The sequence below is a fragment of the Astatotilapia calliptera genome, chromosome 7 (genome assembly GCF_900246225.1).
Source record: "Astatotilapia calliptera chromosome 7, fAstCal1.2, whole genome shotgun sequence".
Classification (NCBI taxonomy): Eukaryota; Metazoa; Chordata; class Actinopteri; order Cichliformes; family Cichlidae; genus Astatotilapia; species Astatotilapia calliptera.
Window position 1 is genome coordinate 37,563,557 of NC_039308.1, and position 18,144 is coordinate 37,581,700.

An 18,144-nucleotide genomic window follows, 5' to 3' on the forward strand; every position below is an offset into this window, starting at 1 on the left:
TTTTGTTTTCCTCTGCAGTTCATCCATGTTTACTATTCGTTTTTTATGTTTTGTTGTCTTCTTGTTCCACTTTCTGTTTATGTTAGTAGCTGCTTTTCTTTTTTTCCTGTGTGTGGTTTTATCAGAATCAGAATACTTTATTGATTCCTAGGGGAAATAATTTTTCGTTACAGTGCTCCATTATAAACAAACATTAACAAAGACAGACAATACACTAACTAAGAATAGCACAATATATACAGGCATATATATACATAAAAGCCACTTATTAATAAATAGCTGAAAAAGAACATGTGCAAGAAGGGTGTAGCTGTTGCAGTAACCAGTGTGTTAAGTGGATGCGTTGTACAGGGAGATGGCCACAGGCAGGAAAGATTTCCTGTGTCGTTCAGTGGTGCTTTTCGGTAATCTCAGTCTCTCACTGAACGAGCTCCTGTGATTGACCAGCATGTCATGGAGTGGGTGGGAGGTGTTACCCAACATTGTCTTTATCTTGGACAACATCCGTCTCTCCGACACCACCTTGAGGGAGTCCAGTTCTCTCCCCACAACTTTACTGACCTTATGGATCAGTTTATCAAGTCTGTTGGCATCTGCGACCCTCAGCCTGCTCCCCCAGCATGCAACAGCATAGAGGATCGCACTGGCCACAACAGACTCATAGAAAATCCTCAGCATTTTCTGGCAGATGTTGAAGGACCTCAGTCGCCTCAAAAAATAGAGAAAAAACTGGCCCTTCCTGTAAAGTGCTGTGGTGTTTTTGGCCCTATCCAGTTTATTGTCAATGTGTACTCCAAGGTATTTATAGTCCTCCACAATGTCAACACTGACCCCCTGGATTGAAACAGGGGTCAAGTGTTTCCTGGTCTTCCTGAAGTCCACGATCAGTTCCTTGGTCTTTGCCACGTTGAGCTGCAGATGATTCTGCTCACACCACGTGACAAAGGAGTCGACCACAGCCCGGTACTCTGTCTCTAACTTCAGCCTGTGTGAGTGTCTGACCTGGGGCCTGTGCTTCGTACCGCGCTAAGTAAGTTAGCTGGATTAGATTGTTGACGATTTCGCGTGATCCTGGATCGTTCGGTTCCCCGAAGCTCATCCGGGACTTGCTGTCATAGCAACAGAGCCGTAAGCGTAAACCTGTTCGGGAGCAGGTTTACTTTATGTAAACAGGATTAGATCGCGGCCACGCAGGTATGTCCGCGTCATTTATACGAAAGCAACAGCGATATTCCACCACTGTTTCACCATAAATAAATATTATCAATGTAACTAAAGATAATGCAGCACTTGATCCTTTCATTGATGTCACACAGATACATACAGGTCATTTCCCTAAAAAAGGGAAATGTACTATTAACATTCTATTACATGTATGTGATTATTACAGATGTAATTCATATTTCACAGTAGTAATTGTAAATTACTTCGTGTAATCAAGATGAGAGACCACGGCTATAAAAGCGAAGGTGGATTTGGGAAGCCTGTCGCAGCCGTGTCCTGTCCGTATACGTGAGCCACCCATTGCGGAAGGTGCAAGATTGATAAGGAGAGTCCTCAGAATTCAGCGTATATTGCGGGATAGACAGGATCCTTTAGCTCAGCGCGACAGTGTGCTCATAGAGAGATATCGATATTCCCGTGAGGGTATTATTTACTTAACCAACTTGTTGACGAGGGGGTGCAGGACCACCACCTGTCTTTTTTTCCTCTGCCCTTTTCTTGGTTGCTGTTATGAACAAACTAACAGAGTATTACAGGCCAGTATTACCTTGCCAAGAGACGAAAAGCAATCTAAGAGATAAATATTACCATTCTGTAGAATACTCCTGTATTCCACTTTTACTTGTTCCCATGTTCTTGTGGGTCCTGTTGTGGCTCTAATGTGAAAGGGGATATAATATAACATATTATAATATAATATAATGCCATATGATATTGGACAATATAGTGTCATATGATAGATCTACCCTACCGCCTAATGGTGTTGGCCAGAGGGGCCGATGGCGCGATATGGCAGCCTGGCTACAACCGTAGCTGCCTCCACCAGTGTGTGAATGTGGGAGTGAATGAATAGTGGTATCGTACAGCGCTTTGGGTGCCTTGGAAAGCGCTATATAAACCCAGTCCATTATTATTATTATTATTAAATTACCTACGAGTTTGATTTGTCAGCAACTTTCTGCCAGCCCTCTCTCCTTGCTTTTGCAGCCTTTGCAGTGTTCTCTTGCGTTTTAATTAAACTCTGAAACTCCTGAAATCCCTCACTCATGAGGTATTTTCCGGCTCTGCTGCCGGAAAATACCGAGCACGCCCCTTCGACATTTTCGCCGACCAATCAGCGGGTTGCCGATCAATGTTTCTACTATCGATGCGTAGCCCCTTTTACGACACCCAGTGATGTCACATTAGTGCGTCCAGCTGTACTAATCGTCAACAGCAGGTGTGTTCGGGGAACCGGATTAGCGAGCTCACGGTTAGCGCGATGATTTGGTCTTGGATGTGTCATTTGATCTTGGATGTAGTGAGCGACGTACGAAGCACAGGCCCCTGGCCTCATTATTTTTTTCTGCTGTTAATTATTTGTATCTGTTGTTGAATGTTCTCACCTCCATCTCATCTTCAATCAGTCCTCTGTATATCTCTATAGCTCTCAGCACCTTCCCGTATTCATTGGTGTCTGGGTGGGCTTCATAGATAATTGGCAAACCTTCTGGAGGAAACCTGGTCTTGTTAGGAGAGACGGCATCCATCCCACTTTGGATGGAGCAGCTCTCATTTCTAGAAATATGGACAAATTTATTAAACCCCCCAAAATATGACTATCCAGAGTTGGGACCAGGAAGCAGAGTTGCAGTCCTACACGCTTCTCTGCAGCTTCTCTCCTCCTGCTACCCCCCCAAAAACCCATCTCCATAGAGACTGTGTCAGCTTCCAAAAAGACAAAAAACAAACTAAAAACCAGCAACAAACAACTTAAACATAAACAATCACAAAGAAAGAACAATACAGTATCCACATCTGAACCAAAGAGTAAAACAGTGAAATGTGGATTATTAAATATTAGGTCTCTCTCCTCCAAGTCTCTGTTAGTACATGACTTAATAATTGATCAACAAATTGATTTACTCTGCCTTACAGAAACCTGGTTGCAGCAGGATGATTATGTTAGTTTAAATGAATCAACACCCCCGAGCCATTCTAACTACCAGAAATCTCGAAGCACAGGCCGAGGAGGCGGTGTGGCAGCAATTTTTCACACCAGCCTATTAATTAATGAAAGACCAAGACAGACTTTTAATTCATTTGAAAGCCTGATGCTTAACATTGTCCACCCCAGCTGTGAAACTCAGAAACCAGTCTTACTTGTTATCATCTATCGTCCACCTGGGCCTTACACAGAGTTTCTGTCTGATTTCTCAGACTTTATATCTAATTTAGTTCCGAGCTCAGATAAAATAATTATTGTGGGTGATTTTAACATCCATGTAGACGCTAAAAATGACAGCCTCAACATGGCATTTAATCTGTTATTAGACTCAATTGGTTTCTCTCAAAATGTAAAAGAACCCACCCACCACTTTAATCACACTCTAGATCTTGTTTTAACATATGGCATCGAACCTGAACATTTAACAGTGTTTCCTGAAAACCCTCTCCTGTCTGATCACTTCCTGATAACATTTACTTTTACAATAATTGATTACACAGCGGTGAAGAGTAGACTTTATCAAAGTAGATGTCTTTCTGAAAGCACTGTAACTAAGTTTAAGAATATAATCCACCCACTGTTATCATCTCCAATGCCCTGTACCAACACAGAGCAAAGCAGCTATCTGAACGCTACCCCAACAGAGGTCGATTATCTTGTTAATAATTTCACCTCCTCACTACGTACGACTCTGGATACTGTAGCTCCTGTGAAAACTAAGGCCTCAAATCAGAAGTACCTGACTCCGTGGTATAATTCTGAAACACGTACCCTAAAGCAGATGACTCGTAATCTGGAGAGGAAATGGCGTGTCACAAATTTAGAGGATCATCATTCAGCCTGGAGAAATAGTTTGCTGCTTTATAAGAAAGCCCTCCGCAAAGCCAGAACATCTTACTATTCATCACTGATTGAAGAAAATAAGAACAACCCTAGGTTTCTCTTCAGCACTGTAGCCAGGCTGACAAAAAGTCAGAGCTCTTTTGAGCCAACCATCCCTTTAACGTTAACTAGTAATGACTTCATGAACTTCTTCACAAATAAAATTTTTATCATTAGAGAAAAAATTACCAATAATCATCCCACAGATGTAATATTATCTACAGCTACTCTTAGTACCATTGATATTAAGTTAGACTCTTTTTCTCCAATTGATCTTTCTGAGTTAACTTCAATAATTACTTCCTCCAAACCATCAACGTGTCTTTTAGACCCCATTCCTACAAAACTGCTCAAAGAAGTCCTCCCATTAATTAATTCTTCGATCTTAAATATGATCAACCTATCTCTAATAATCGGCTATGTACCACAGGCCTTCAAGCTGGCTGTAGTTAAACCTTTACTCAAAAAGCCATCTCTAGACCCAGCAGTCTTAGCTAATTATAGGCCAATCTCCAACCTTCCTTTCATATCAAAAATCCTTGAAAGAGTAGTTGTCAAACAGCTAACAGATCATCTGCAGAGGAATGGTTTATTTGAAGAGTTTCAGTCAGGTTTCAGAGCTCAGCACAGCACAGAAACAGCTTTAGTGAAGGTTACAAATGATCTTCTTATGGCCTCTGACAGTGGACTCATCTCTGTGCTTGTCCTGCTAGACCTCAGTGCAGCGTTCGATACTGTTGATCATAATATCCTATTAGAGCGATTAGAACATGCTGTAGGTATTACAAGTACTGCGCTGCAGTGGTTTGTATCATATCTATCTAATAGACTCCAATTCGTGCATGTAAATGGAGAGTCCTCTTCACACACTGAGGTTAATTATGGAGTTCCACAGGGTTCAGTGCTAGGACCAATTCTGTTTACATTATACATGCTTCCCTTAGGCAGTATCATTAGAAGACATAGCATACATTTTCACTGCTATGCAGATGACACCCAGCTCTATCTGTCCATGAAGCCAGATAACACACACCAATTAGTTAAACTGCAGGAATGTCTTAAAGACATAAAGACCTGGATGGCCGCTAACTTTCTGCTTCTTAATTCAGATAAAACTGAGGTTATTGTACTCGGCCCTGAAAATCTTAGAAATATGGTATCTAATCAGATTCTTACTCTGGATGGCATTACCTTGGCCTCCAGTAACGCGGTGAGGAACCTTGGAGTCATTTTTGACCAGGACATGTCCTTCAACGCACATATTAAACAAATATGTAAGACTGCTTTCTTCCATTTGCGCAACATCTCTAAAATTAGAAATATCCTGTCTCAGAGTGACGCTGAAAAACTAGTTCATGCATTTATTACTTCCAGGCTGGACTACTGTAATTCATTATTATCAGGATGTCCAAAAAACTCACTGAAAAGCCTTCAGCTAATCCAAAATGCTGCAGCAAGAGTCCTGACAGGGACTAGAAAGAGAGAGCATATTTCTCCTGTTTTGGCTTCCCTTCATTGGCTTCCTGTTAAATCCAGAATTGAATTCAAAATCCTGCTCCTCACATACAAGGTCTTAAATAATCAGGCCCCATCTTATCTTAATGACCTTGTAGTACCATATCACCCTATTAGAGCACTTCGCTCTCGCTCTGCAGGCCTACTTGTTGTTCCTAGAGTATTTAAAAGTAGAATGGGAGGCAGAGCCTTCAGTTTTCAGGCCCCTCTTCTGTGGAACCAGCTTCCAGTTTGGATTCGGGAGACAGACACTATCTCTACTTTTAAGATTAGGCTTAAAACTTTCCTTTTTTCTAAAGCATATAGTTAGGGCTGGACCAGGTGACCCTGAATCCTCCCTTTGTTATGCTGCAATAGATGTAGGCTGCCGGGGGATTCCCATGATGCATTGAGTTTTTCCTTTCCAGTCACCTTTCTCACTCACTATGTATTAATAGACCTCTCTGCATTGAATCATATCTGTTATTAATCTCTGTCTCTCTTCCACAGCATGTCTTTATCCTGTCTTCCTTCTCTCACCCCAACCGGTCGCAGCAGATGGCCGCCCCTCCCTGAGCCTGGTTCTGCCGGAGGTTTCTTCCTGTTAAAAGGGAGTTTTTCCTTCCCACTGTCGCCAAAGTGCTTGCTCATAGGGGGTCATATGATTGTTGGGTTTTTCTCTGTATCTATGAAGCGCCTTGAGGCGACTTTTGTTGTGATTTGGCGCTATATAAATAAAATTGAATTGAATTGAATTGAATTGTTTAATTCACCAGTAGTGTTATCCTGTTTTTCTGCTCTTTAGTTTTTTTCAGTTGAAATTCAGCTCCTGGTGTGTTTTTCTGTATGTTTCTGGACTCCAGTCTTTGTTTCATTTTGTACTTTGGGTTTGGATGTTTTTCTTTGGCCAAATAAAGATACTTCCCATCAGCTACATTGTTCTCCTACATTTTGATTCTCTTCAAACCCCTCTCCATGCTTCTTTTGTTTTATTGTGATCTACAATAAAAACAGTCCTGTGAGGACAGATGCACACACAAAAATATTCATGATTAAACCGAGTGCAGTGCATTAACTATGCACAGTGCAGTATGTATGCTGATTGCAATGGTAAATGAAATAATTTGATGATAATAAAAATTATAAAAAATATATAATGAAATAATAATACAAAATGCCCTCAAAATGTCCTCAATACCCATAATGATAATAATAGCAATAACACTAATAACATAAAATAACAACATAGTAGTCTCATTACAAAGTAAAAGTAGCAATTAATAATAAATAAATAATAACCACAACCTCATATAAATATCATGTAAGTACAATTGTTAAGAGAAAATACCGAAAGTTTTTGTGTGTGCATGTGCGTAGTTATGCAGTTGTCTAGTAGGTATAGTCAGATTTAGAAATATGTAACAACTTCTGTGATTTCCAGGTAACAAGAATCATTTTCTTGGAGTTAGTTAGAGAGACAAGGAGGGGATTTATGTATTTGTTTGGGAGATTTTCAACTTCAGTGACTGCCCAGCAAACAAAGGGTTGGTAAAGCAGGGACTTACTAATATCCAGAATAGGTTAGCAGGTGTGCAGGTCCATGTGGCATTAAAATAGTTGTCAGTGCTACTCAAGGTGCAATATGCAGTTGGGTGCCTCTAAACCCATTTAAATGTATAAAGTATCAAGTCTGTGAATAACTGTGAATGATATTGTGGCGGGTTTTAATCTAGAAGTCAGAGCCGTGAGAGAAGGCCAGATCTTTTCCACATTGCGGTACTGGAATTGCCGTTGTCATTTCCGAGATACACATTAATATTTATAGTCTGGATACTCGATATGTTCCTTGTATTAGTATTTTTTATGGATTCATTTAATAATCTAGGTCAGTGGTTCTCCAACTATGGTACACGTACCACTGGTGGTATCTGGGCACCCTGTATTGGTACATGGGAAATCTCCATAATGATTTTTAAGATTAAATAATATACTGTAGCATGTTGAGGAATCTTTAGAACCAAGGATCAAAACAGAGGTTTCAAAAGGTCACAAAATCATCAAAGTTGGGATGCTGTTTAATATGTAATTAAGAACAGAACACAAGTATTCATAATTCTCATAAACCTATATTTTATTCATAATAGAACATAAAAAAAATGTGAAATGTTTAAACTGAGAAATAAAGGGTAATTTTAAATATGATGCCTACAAAACTGAAATTTAATTGATTTTGTTGTCGTGGTCCTGAGTCTGACAACTCAGTGTTTTGTGTTTCTTAATAATATTTAATGTTCTTGTTTATTATGATTATGTATTCTGTTAAGATTTGCCATTTGTTAGGTTTCTGTTCGGTGCCTGCCCTGGTCCCACTTCTCTGTGTTCCGTCTGTCTGTCCATGATGTTATTATGTCCACTCATGACGCTGTGTCTGTCCTGGATTTAATGTAAATATAATATGGCCAATATTATATGTATTGTCAGATTATTATGATATATATTACAGGATATATTACAGCAGTGAGCCTGAACTCTGTGTCAAAGATTCAAGTTGCAGTTATTTATATTTCCTATCACATTAAATCTTCACTCAAAGACAAGTATCTTTGACAGTGTATATATAGATGTATTATACATAAGAGACAAACATTGTTCGTTTAATATGTTGGCATTATTACATTTGGCTCAATGCTTACATACATGTGTAAAAAGCTAATGTACGAGCTGTGATAACTGTTGGTGATAGAATGAAGAGTAGACTGATATATGAAATATTCCTTTATTGGGTGAGAAAATCAGACCATGTCATAACTGCTTTAAGTCATACAGAATAGATATCAGAGCCTTAAACCGGCTGACGTCTGCTAAATGGGTCAAACTGGGCAGAAAGTATCCAAACACATAACATCCTTATAGAATATGATGTAACACTATAGATCAACTTACCTCAGAATATATAAAGCATTTAAACAATTACAGCAATATGATGCAACAAACACAGCAGTGCTACTAATCCAAAATACTCAAAGCTTCATAGAACTGGAACAAACATTTATTTTTTAGTTCCATTCTGCTGCTGATACATACTTTAGGTTTCTGAACATTAAACTTGTTGCTGCCTTTCATAGTGTGTAACTTGAAGGCCCTGAGTACTTTCTCCCACACTGAAAACACTGGGAGGATACAATTATTTGAACATTACCTAATAAGACTGATTCAGGACAGACAATTAGTTATTTTAAACTTTTATAGCAGTCCTTCACAAACAGGGAACAGTCTGTCTATTCTCTCCATCTGTCAGCTGCTGGCTCTTCCTCCTCCTCTTCCTCACACACTGCTGAGTTTGTCCTGGTGGATCATCAGGGGTGAAAAGCCTCACAGATGATGTGCAGCAGTGGGTCCCTCAGTCTGTCCTCACTCTGGACACTTGCAGTTGTCACACATAGAAATCAAATGTGTGATAAGCTGCAGGATTCAAACACAAGTGTAACTTATAAACACATGTTCATACTTTTATTCCACAATCAGAGAGAAAGAAAAAGAGAGTGAGTGCAGGACAGACAGACAGGTGACAGTCTCAGGTGTACACACTGCTGCAAACAGGAGGATTTAGTGTTTGTGTTATTACGAGTGCTAAACAAGAAGAGTTCCCAGATGGTACAGTGGACACATGTGTGACTCCTGTGATTAAAGCATCTTTCTTTCAGCTTAACGAGTGAACCGTCAGCTCGTTCAAACACACGTTAAAGTCCGTTTGGCTCGACACCACCGAACAGAGGCAGCAATATAACATAGCTAACATTAACAGTGCAGTGAATCCTGCTTGTGCCGTGATATTCAGGACTGCAAACCGAGCAGCATCACTGACTTTCAGCTTGTTGTGTTTGTGGACATTGTGGTGGCAGATTTCTTTTCTCATGTATCAATCACATATTTAATCATATCACATTAGTTATAGTAATATCACGTTCTCACTTTACTATAGTAAGAGCACTCCTGTCACTAGTTTACATGCATGTGTTATGTTAACACAGTGAGGCAATTGTAATGGGAGACGTTAAACAGATAGTGGGACTCCTTCTGCTTATCAGGGATGTAAATCCTTAGGTGACGGCCAAGCAGAAAACAAGGTCATAATTCTCTCTGTGAAGGATAAGGTATAGCCCCCCCCCACTTCAAATCAAGCTCACTGGGTGTGTTGTTAAAATTTCCATAACAATATATTACTGACTTTAATTATCCATAAAATTCTCACATTGTCTTTAAGATTAAGTTCAACTATTGAACGGCGTATATTTTAAAGTAAAGGCTTTAAAATCAAGTAAACGCTGAAAGTACAAACATCACTAATGTCACATAACTTTGCCGACATGTGGCCAACAGTAATGTTTTAATGTTCTTCATTATTAAACATTCGCACATAAATAAGTGACATAATATTCAGTACTTACTTTTGAAAGTTTACTCTTCGGCCGCCTCGCTTCAGCCGCCTGACGTTTTTTCCCAAAAAAATATCTACACCCACCGCCGCGCTATGAATTGTGGGATATATGGGACCATGAAGTCTACACGGACCCAGACTTCAAATTTGGGGAAATGAACTGCGCATTTGTTGACCGCATTTGGAGTACACTTCGAATTAGGATACCCCTCGTCGCATCGCTGCGATGTAATCCGTCTACAAATGCGCACTACGAAGCGTGCGGTCGCTGGATTGGGACTAGTGATGGCAAATTTGATTCTTTTTACTGAATCGAGTTTGAATGAGTCACTCACCAAAGTGAATCGGGTTTTTTGAGTCATTTGAGTCCCTGAGTCAGTTGCCCAGACAGTGCAAAAAATGTAGATTTTCACTCAAACTTAATTTGTTTCTCTTTTCATGTAAATCCTACTGCTAAGATGAGTGATTGAAAAAGAAAAACAACTATTTTTATAGAGCAAAAAAGAACAAAAAAAGATTTCTAAAGGGAACATTTATTTTATTTATTTGATTTTATTACTATTTTCCTCAAATGTGTCAAATATATATTTTCTCATCTCAATGTCCACTGAGCTGTGGGCGGTAATGTGCCTTAACATTGGTTGCCAACCAAGAAGAAAAAGAAGCTGTGAGCCAGGATGGGAGAGGGTGAGTGACTCCTGAGTGATTCGTTCATATTACTATTCACCACAGGAAAGGAGGGGGTGAGTGAGTAGCTGTGTCCCAAAACGTAGGCTGCATTGTCCGGAGGCCGCATTTGAAGACCGATTACGTCACAGCCAGGCAACGAAGGCTGTCCCAATTCGTCGACTCCTTCAAATGCGGCCAACAAATGCATCCTTCATTTCCCCGAATTTGAAGGATGGGTCGGGTGTGTCTTTCGTGGCCCACCATATCCCAGAATTCATAGCGCGACCCGGCCAATTCCAGTTTCCAACAATGGCGGCCGCTAGTAAGTTTTAATATTATGTGACACACTGTAATGTGTGGTCACATTATGTGATTTAATTTTTGTATATTGTATAAGCTTTTAGGTGTAGTTTTGTTAAGGAAGGGCCTTAATCTTGTGATTTTTGTTGGAGATCCAACATGTGGTGTGATCCCTAGTTACGCCACAAGGGGGCACTTCCGCCCCAGTGAGATGGTTTAGTGTGACGCTACTGCTCGTCTTCAGATCTGGCAGAAGCGAGAGAGGAAACACACTACCTGTCGTCCATCTCATGATTTATCTGTTTTTTTCAGGTTAGTAAGTAATAAGGCCACACATGTGGTCCACATAATTTACATGCCAAATAAGGGTAAAACCTGACCAGCAGTTTGTTTTGCTGGGATCTGTATTCGTCTGTTTGGCTCATTGAAATGTGTTACGATCGAGAGTAGGAGCTAGCTTAGCTCGCCACATCCTAGAGTAGCTTTTAGCTTTGCTGTTTTCTAAACTTAAGGCACCCTCTTGTAACAAAAGTACACCACGGCTCCTGTATATTTGAGTTAATGTGTTCGCAGAGACAGTTTGATATGTTGTCACTGTTATTGTCTAAAGTTAGTGTAATAACCTATAATAATTCTGATCGCTCTGCAATGTTGATGTGGAGATTTCCACTACACAGATACGCCATTAGTATATGGTACAGTACTGGAATGTTTGCTTTATCAAACGATGTGTGAAAAAAGTGTGATTTATAGCTCTTAGTAACAAACAACAGAGATGACTGTTTAGATTTTTGTTTATACTATTACTATACTATTTTAGTTTATTCTGATTTCGGGCTTTGGGAATGTGAGACAGAGATGCTAAGAAGTTTTTGCAACCTGTTGTGAACACATGAATGTGTTTAAATAAAGATCTGGCAGAAGCGAGAGAGGAAACACACTACCTGTCGTCCATCTCATGATTTATCTGTTTTTTTCAGAACCAGACATAATCTGTCAGCCGCCCTCTTGCTTGGGGTGTGTTACAATTACTCTAATTAATCTTTCTGGGTCAAACTTTCAACATATTTTCAGGCAAGAAAGTAGCTGTTGAAACTTTAAATATCTGCTCGGTTTATCAAGACCGCATATTTTCAAAAGTGCTTCGACGTTTTCGGAAACGTCTGTTACCCTCCCGCTCGATAGGTAGCCGGGGGTTTCCATGGTCACTCGACCCGGCGAGAGCAGCGGACTCCCGGCTTCATTGTTTTCAGACCCCTGCAGGTTAAACATGATATATAAGTCACTCGGATAACTTAAAAATGTAAATGTTTGGCTTTTTTCAGTGTTTGTTTTGTTCCAGAGTAAATAAGTTTGCCTGAGATCAGAAGTTGTTAGCTTAGATAAGATTAAATAAAGCTTTATTAATCCATCGGGTGGGTCAGCTCTAGTCTGCGTCTGCCCCTGCTCATTGTCACGTCGTCCCTCACACTTCACTGTGTGTTCTATTTGCGAACTTGCCTGCCTGTTAGTTTTTCTTTCCCAGTTTGGCTAGTGTTCTGTTCTGTCTGCTACCCCTCAATAAAGCTGGATATTTTGAATCCACTTTGCCTACATGAGTCCAGCTCTTGGGTCCGCCATTCCTGCCTACCTTCACACAGCCATGACATTTTTTTCCCCATTACATCTTCCTTGCATCCATCCAGCCATTTCTTCTTATTTAATTAAGGTTTGTCAGGAGATGAAATTAAACTGTAATTTTTCTTAATGTGTTAAAGTTTGACATTTTTGGTTATAATTCTAAGCTGCTTTATTATTTCTGTTGTCTGGGAACAGTTTGTTCATGTTTTACAGTAAAAACATACCATCTGTATGACAATGCTTTATGAATAAAGTTAAACAACCAAAAAAACAAGTTAAATAACCTCTTCCTGAAACCAGTGAGGGCGGGTGTGTCTTAATAAGGAAGTTTGAGTCACTGCCATTTTGAAGCGTGAGTCATCAGAAGGACACAGCACTGCAGGTCAAAGGAGGACTCTAACCCTCAGATAAACTCTGCATTGAGCGGGAAAGTGAAGGTGAAACTTTAAAAAGTTTTAATTTTAAATTATTTTTCATGAAGTTTTTTTCAGAGACTGAAGATTCTTTCAGGTCAGGTTGCTTCATGCTTTCTCATTCTTTCTGTTTCCGTGTGTAAGCATATGTGCTGCTATTTGTCTACATGGCAGTGTAGAATTCATTCACATACCTACATGCGCACACACGTTTGAATTATTTGCTTATATGGCTGGTTCAGTCTGTTCTCATTTCTATGTCATCGTTTAGTGCTGTTTTATTAAAGCAGCTGGTGTGGCTCATTTATGCATAGGTTTCTTTTAGTATTTAAGCCTTGTACACCAGATTATGGCATCATTGTGAGTGATCAGTAATTCTCAGTTCTAAATCTGGTAACAGGCCATTGTGTTGTGAACTTTAATTACTTAACTTAGATTTTATTGCCCAAATGTAACCAGTGGAAACGCACATAGAAAAGTCTGAGTGGGATGAAAACCATGTTTTCCAGGCAGGTAACACTGAAAATGATCCCACTTCCATCCAATCAGTCTGCTAATGCAAGTGTAGTTGGCCAGGTTACTCTCCCCGCTCTGTTACTACTATGCCTTCTCCAGGTCATGATATCTCACAGCTACAACAGCAGCAGCTACAGGTAGGCTGCATGTCTGTCGTCATCTGGTTCTGTTGGCTTAAACGATAAGAGATTTAGAAAGTTACCCAGTAGCTGGCAACACTGTTTATAGTGTAACCAGCTACTCATTTCCAGCAGACACAGAGTAAGTAGTGATCCTTCTATCAGCAATTTTGAAACAGAGTCCTGTCCTGTGTTTGTGGTGAGTGGATATGTTATTCTTATTGAATGCTAATTGTTAAATGTAAGCTAATGCAATTGTTTTATCTTGGTAAATGGACTGATTCTTATATAGCACTTTTCTTCTCTCCCAGTAGGGCTGTTCGATATAACGATATATATCGGATGACGATATAAAAACGTCTATCGTTTCATTTTACGCTATCGTTTGTTTCGTGGTGTCGCAAAATAAACTGTTTACGGCAATATTTGTTCATCGTTTTGATGGTCACTGTAGTGGCTATATTAATTTCTTAAAGTTCTCTCTTTGTCTTATATTTAATATAACCACACTACGGACGGACAAGCGCCTGATTTTATGCGTTGTCGTTAGAAACAGTGACGGTAACACCTTCGCGTGTCCGCTTGCTTATGTTCCACATAAACCTTTCACAATAAAGCTCAAGATCCTTGTGGTATTGCAAGAAATTAGTTGGTTATATAAATATATGAGTATGCATAATAGTTATTATTCATAGATACCTACATCCTCGATTCCACTCGAACAGGCCAAACAGCGTGCAAAAAGTGGTCTTGGGCTTATCCTGCTCAGAAACTGGCACCTGGTTGTACCCGCTGGCCAGGTCGATGGTAGAAAACCAGCGTGCGCCAGCAAGGGCATCCAGACTTTCCTCGATGCGAGGTAAAGGGAAGGAGTCCTTCCTCGTTTTGCTATTCAGCAAACAGTAGTCAACGCACAGACGGAGACTTCCATCCTTCTTGCGGACCAACACAATGGGAGAGGCATAAGGACTGCTACTCTACCTGGGCCTCCAATAGCTGATTGATATGGGCCCTGACAGCCTCATAATCAGAAGGAGGAATTCGCCTGTATCTCTGCCGGACGGGTGCGTCATCAAGCAGAGGTATGTCGTGCGAAATGAGGTTTGTGCAGCCCAAGTCTCCCTCATGAGTGGAGAAAACAGAGCGGTACTTCTGCAAAAGTAACCGTACCTCATGTGTCACGGCTCAACGGCACGAGGGAACAGGGATGGACACAGGCGCAGAAACCAACCCGGAAGCGAGGTGACAGAAAACAAATGATTTATTTCCGCCCACAGGGAAAACAAAGGTGAAACACAAAGCGACGCCACCACACTAGTGGCGCGTAGGATTCGTCTGTGAAAATGAGGGCGACCTAGACACCTCTAGGAGACGGCTGAACAGCGGGGACAGCGGGGAGGTAGAAACAGGACTAGGTAGGGGCCGGGGCATTGGTTTCAGATGGAGGGGACAGGTGGAGCGGAAAACCCGGAAGCGGTCGAGGCGTGGGGAGGCAGGCAGGTGAGCAGTGGGTCGGCAGGCCACGTTGTGTGAGCAGCTGGCGGCCCAGGTCCAGGAGGACGGGAGCGAGGGGAACAAGATCTCCACTCCAGGTGCTATCGCTGAGGACAAGAAAAGACAGGTCAGTCATCACACGGCGTTAAGACAAGGTTTTAGGATGCTCCACTGAACTAACATGGGAATAGCAGATACTCAGGCGATGAGTGGTTGAGAGCGCAGGTCTGATATACCGCTGGCACGATTGCTCACAGGTGGTCAGCCAGGGAGGGGCAACCGGACTCCGCCTAAAGGAGGAGGAGCCGCTGTCTGAGACCTGCAGGTGCCCAACCAGACCATGACACCACCCCCCCCTCAAGGGTCGCCTCTCGGCGACCGGCCTCTGTAGAATGCCGAAAGCAAGGCGGGGTCGAGAATCCGGGACTGGGGAACCCAGGACCTCTCCTCCGGCCCGTACCCCTCCCAGTCGACCAGGAACTGCCTGCCCCTCCCCCGGCGGCGTACATCCAGGATGCGGCGGACCGTGAAGGCAGGATGCCCACCGATGAGCCGGGCGGGCGGCGGGGCAGCAGGAGGCGGGCACAACGGACTCACCACAACCGGCTTGACTTGGGAGACGTGGAAGGTCGGGTGGACCCGTAACGAGGAGGGCAACTTTAGCCTGACCGCGGAGCGGCCAACCACCCGCTCCACCTCAAAAGGACCGATGAAGCGTGGGGCCAACTTGCGGGAGTCCGTCCTGAGGGGAATGTCTCTGGCGGATAGCCACACCTTCTGTCCCCGGGCGTAGGCAGGTGCCGCCTTGCGGCGGCGATCCGCGTAGCGGCGCTGGCGGGCGACGGACAGGCCCAAGGCCCGGCGGGTGCGCGACCACACCCGTCGGCAGCGTTGCAGATGGTGCTGGACGGAGGGGACCTCAAGGTCGGTCTCGCGCTCCGGAAAAAGGGGTGGCTGGTAGCCGAGAGAGGCCTCAAAAGGCGAGAGACCCGTCGCTGACGAGGTGAGGGAGTTGTGTGCGTACTCCGCCCACGGCAATAACGATGACCAGGAAGCCGGGTTGGAGGCAGCGACGCAGCGGAGAGTGGCCTCCAATTCCTGGTTGAGGCGTTCGGTCTGACCATTAGTCTGAGGGTGGTGTCCAGAGCTCAAACATGGCTTCGCTCCCAGGGATGTACAGAACGCCCTCCAGACCTGCGATGTAAATTGCGGTCCCCTGTCTGAGACGACCTCCGAGGGTATCCCGTGCAGCCTAAACACATGGTCGACTAGCAGATTAGCGGTTTCAGTGGATGTGGGGAGTCTCTCGAGGGCGACAAAGTGAGCTGCTTTGGAAAACCTGTCGACCACAGTGAGGATCGCGGTCTTGCCAGAAGAAACAGGTAGACCAGTAACGAAATCCAAAGAAATATGCGACCAGGGGCGCCGTGGAATAGAGAGAGGCTGCAGCAACCCAGCCGGGCGTTGCGTGTTAGATTTGCCCCTAGCACAAACACAGCAGGCGGCCACATACTCCTTGACATCTTTATCAATAGACCCCCACCAGAAATACCTTTTAATAAGGGCACTCGTCCGCGCGCCTCCTGGATGGCAGGAGAATCTCCCCTTGTGGACCCAGTCGATCACTTTGGAGCGGGCCGCCTTAGGGACAAAGCGGCGGTCAGGGGGCCCTGTGCCGGGGTCCGGCTCGGTCTCCAGTGCCCGACGGATGTCCTCCTCCACCTCCCACGTGAGGGAACCAACCTTGACGCTCGCAGGGAGGATGGTGGGCACGGCGGACGACTCCCCCGCGGCGTCAAACTGCCGGGAAAGGGCATCCGGTTTCACGTTGCGGGACCCTGGGCGGTAAGAGATTGAAAAGTTAAAGCGACTGAAAAACATGGACCAGCGTGCCTGACGTGAGTTCAGTCTCTTGGCTGCACGAATGTACGTCAAGTTCTTGTGATCTGTCCACACTATGAATGGGTGCTCCGCCCCCTCGAGATAGTGCCGCCACTCCTCCAAGGCCAGCTTCACAGCCAACAGTTCCCTATCCCCCACGTCGTAATTCCGCTCAGCAGGTGATAAACGACGGGAGAAAAAGGCGCACGGATGGAGCTTGGACGCCGTGCCGGAGCGCTGGGATAACACCGCCCCCACCCCGATGTCAGATGCATCCACCTCGAGAATAAACTGTCTCCCGGGGTCGGGGTGAACCAAAACCGGCGCCGAGGTAAACAGTGCCTTTAACTTGGTAAACGCTGCTCCGGCCTCCTGGCTCCAAATAAAAGGGAGCTTCGGTGACGTCAGCCGGGTCAGCGGCGCTGCTACCTGGCTGTAGTTCCTGACGAAGCGCCGGTAGAAGTTTGCGAAGCCCAAGAAGCGCTGCAGATGCCGCCGGGACGCAGGTACGGGCCACTGCACGACTGCCGTAACCTTAGCCGGGTCAGTCTTCACCTGCCCCCCCGCGAGGACGTAGCCCAGGAAGGAGACGGAAGGTGAGTGGAACACGCATTTCTCCGCCTTTACGTACAATTTGTTTTCCAGCAACCGCTGCAGCACGGCTCTGACGTGCGCCCGATGTTCCACCACGTCTTTGGAAAAAATCAGAATATCGTCGAGATAAACGAAGACGAAGCGGTCCAGGAAATCTCGCAGGACGTCGTTCACCAGGTTTTGAAAGACCGCCGGGGCGTTTGTGAGACCGAAGGGCATCACTAAATATTCGAAGTGCCCCAAGTGAGTGTTAAAAGCGGTTTTCCACTCGTCGCCCTCCCTGATTCTGACGAGGTGATATGCATTCCTGAGGTCTAACTTGGTAAAAATGGTGGCACCGTGAAGCGGCTCAAAGGCGGAACTGATCAGCGGCAATGGGTATTTGTTTTTTACTGTTATGTCATTAAGCCTCCTGTAATCAATACAGGGACGGAGCGAGCCGTCCTTCTTACCGACAAAGAAGAATCCGGCCCCGACAGGCGAAGAGGAGGGTCTGATGATGCCGGCCGCCAG

At 43.7% G+C, this 18,144-nt stretch overlaps 1 protein-coding gene across 4 annotated transcripts in view; it reads left to right on the top strand.

Moving 5' to 3' along the window:
- LOC113026149 (uncharacterized) overlaps positions 1 to 18,144 on the top strand; it is a 42,226-nt gene that overhangs the window by 15,845 nt on the left and 8,237 nt on the right. The window contains exons 1-2 of one of the 4 annotated variants that reach the window (XR_003272880.1): positions 11,109 to 11,306; positions 11,975 to 11,999. The exons of 1 other annotated variant lie outside the window; for it this stretch is intronic. The gene's annotated coding sequence lies outside the window, so the exon portion shown is untranslated. Of the gene's footprint in view, positions 1 to 11,108; positions 11,307 to 11,974; positions 12,000 to 12,959; positions 13,052 to 18,144 lie in introns of those variants that run through there. 2 more of the 4 variants (XM_026174616.1, XM_026174613.1) reach the window with 2 other exon arrangements.